Genomic DNA, 3,226 nt, shown 5'->3' with positions numbered 1-3,226 from the left:
GAGGCTTCCCAGACCAAGGACATTCCCATGTTCTCTAGTGGTAATATGAGTCACAGACATCGACACTGCCCCCTGCCACTGCATAGGCACAGACCTAAACTGTCTATCCCTCAGTGGCAGCTTAGGCTGGGATTTCACCGTGGCCCTACGTGGCAGGGCTGGCCACTCACAACAGGCCACTCCTCTCCACCCTTGAATCTCCAGTTCCAGCTCTCTTCATTATGCTCAAACTACTTTCTCTCCCATCTCTCCATCACATACTCACACATTGTGTTGGCTCCTGCTGCAGGCTGGTCACATAGACAGTGTGACCTTGGGTGACATACTCCACCAAGCAGATGGCTGTGGCCCATCGGTGCTGTGAGCTGGAGGGCAGATCTATGAACAGCGATCCTTAGGTCTCCTCTCACCATGCTTCGCTGTGTGGTGGTAGACAGTGCTCTGCCTGTTAATGCTTACCCATTACCATGCCTTGGGACAGAGGGCAGATCTGAGGGCATTTTTCTCTGCCTGCACCTTGTGGCATGGCTGAATGAAGGTTTGTCTGTCTTCCTCCTCTTGTGCTGCCCTGACCTGTATTGATTTGATTTGATTTGATTTTTATGTGCCGTAGGCATAAAACAGCTTTGGTCACCAAATCAGGCATCAAGCTAGGACAAACAAAGAACTGGCATCTGCTCTGCCCTGGACAGATACAAGAACATCATCACAAACAAGGTGATCCTTTTGTCCATGGGGGAAGTGGGGAGGGGACAGAATAAGAATCCTCTTTTCTTCTTTTTCTTCTTTTATTAATTTATTTATTTACTTTACATTCGGATCACACCTTACCCTTCTTCCCCTCCAAGTCCCTCCCTCTCACCTTCTCTACCCTCTTATCCTCCCCCTCTCCTCAGAAAAGAGGAGGCCTCCCGTGGATATCAACCTGCCTTGGCATTTCAAGTTGCAGTAGGACTAGGTACATCGGACCCTATTCTAGATAAGCCAGCCCAGGTAGGCAACAGACTCTGAGACAGCCCCTGCTCCTGCTGTTAGAAGTCCCATAAGCTGCACAACTGTTACATATGTGCAGACGGCCTAGGGCTGTCCTATGTGAGCTATTTCTTGATTCAGTTTCTGTGGGCCCCTGTGGACACAGGTTAGTTGATTCTATATGTTTTCTTTCAGTGTTCTTGACCTCTATGGCTCCTTCAATCCTCCCCCCATCCCCTTCTTCCATGGGATTCCCCAAACTCTACCTAATATTTGGCTGTAGGTTTCTGTATCAGTTTCCATCAGTTGCTTGGTGACACCTCTCAGATGTCAGTTACACTAATACTTTCTGTTTGGCAGCTGAAAGCTAATAAGATTATATAATAAAGTATGTTAACTTTTTAACTCAGCTGGACAAACTATTTGGTGGTTGCCAGCAGAAATCCAGAAACTTCCATTCTTCTCATTTCCTTCACTTAATCTCATGAATGCTATATTCTGTCCGAATCATCGTCCAAAGTTCAAAGTATTTCATGACTTAAATGTTAATTTTATAATCCAACAAATAATAATTAATAGGCACTACTAGAAATCCAATGGAGAACAATTAAAATATCCTTTGCTCTCTCAGAATTCCTGATGTGGGAAGAGACAATAAACAAGCTTTTCACAAGATGCACAATCACAGCCTACTGTAACTTTAACAAGTGAGCATGGGAGATACGCTCAGGATGCTACAGACTAGGGGTAGTTCTATGCTCTGTATTTCTGTAATGGTTTAGTATTCACAAAATAACTGGTTGTATTTTGTATTGTCATTGTGAGAAAGATGTTAAATAAAAGGTTAAGTAATATGGCTACCATTGTACCACTACTAAGTGGTGTAGAGGAACTTAACCCATCCCTTAACTTGGAGCAGCACTGACCTCTGTGAGTTTGCTCCATAACCTACAATTGCTTGGTGCAGCATTCATAGTCACAGAGAATAAGGTGTTGCAATAAGATGTGAATGTAGGTGTCTTGGTTAGGGTGAAAAGATACCATGACCAAGGCAACTCTTATAAAGGACAACATTTACTTGGGGCTGGCTTATGAGTTCAGAGGTTTGGTCCATTATCATCAAGGCAGGAAGCATGGCAGTGTCCAGGCAGGCATGGCGCTGGAGGAGTCAAGAGTTCTATACCTTGATCTAAATTCAGCCAGAAGAAGATTGTCTTCTGCCCTAGGCAAAACTCTAAGACCACCCCCATAGTGACATACTTCCTCCAGCACCTCCAACTCCTGATAGCGCCACTTCCCATGGGCCAAGCCACCACAGTAGGTTTTTAAAAAATATATTTGAAGAAATTGAAATGGTAGTAAAACAGATAAGGTGTATTCAAGTAAAACAGCAAAAAAGAGACTGAATCATAGTTCGGAGGATATGGATTCAAAAGAATTGGGAAGAAAATTCCATGGGATAGATCTTAGATAAGGACATGTAATGCAAAGGGAGGAGACAGGAGATTAGAACCAAACCACATGGGGCTGTGGAGAACACACACTGGGAAACGGGTGTTTTGAATGTAGCACAAATGTATTGCAATGTTACATGCACTATAACAAAACGACCCAGGATAAAAGGCTTATAAACACAAGAAACTTCATTTTTATAGCTGTAGAAATTCACAGTCAGGGGACCATAATCACTATATTCTGCTGTAGGATATTTTCTGTGTTCCACATTCTCTAGACAGTTACATAGGGACAACAAGAGACTTCTCCCACTTCTCTCTTATCAGTACAATTATCTCACACATCAGAGCTTTGCACCAACACTTCCCAAAAATCTTACCTTCAAATATTATAGCCTTGGGAATTAGAATTTCTACACATAACAATTTTTTGAAGGCACAGGAACATTACACCAATGAGATATCTTAATGTAGCAGCAATGTATGTGTGAACATCACTTCAACTGTAATGTAGAAAATAAATGAGGAGGCAGAATCAATGAGAGGAAAAAAGATAATAATAAAAAACTAAGAGATAAATGAAAATCATTCAAATTAATGTGGTGCTAATGAACCCATGCTTGCCTCTTGCCTGATCCCTTGCATTAGAATTTGGTCCAGTTCGTTGCCCTTCAACTGTTCATTCTTCAGAGTCATAAAGATGAGTGAATGCTTAGAACTTCAGCAAACTCAGTCATACAATGAAATATATATTCTAATTCCTCATAAGCCTAATTAAAATAATATTTTATTGTCTCAGA

At 42.1% G+C, this 3,226-nt stretch overlaps 1 non-coding gene across 1 annotated transcript; it reads right to left on the bottom strand.

Annotated features, from left to right (window-relative positions):
- Positions 1 to 600: 600 nt before the first annotated feature.
- On the bottom strand, positions 601 to 741 carry LOC116884069. The gene has a single exon (XR_004385817.1). It is a non-coding gene; the product is annotated as a small nucleolar RNA SNORA48 (small nucleolar RNA).
- Positions 742 to 3,226: the final 2,485 nt, after the last annotated feature.

The sequence above is a fragment of the Rattus rattus genome, chromosome 14 (genome assembly GCF_011064425.1).
Source record: "Rattus rattus isolate New Zealand chromosome 14, Rrattus_CSIRO_v1, whole genome shotgun sequence".
Classification (NCBI taxonomy): Eukaryota; Metazoa; Chordata; class Mammalia; order Rodentia; family Muridae; genus Rattus; species Rattus rattus.
This window is presented reverse-complemented; position numbering and strand designations above follow the sequence as displayed.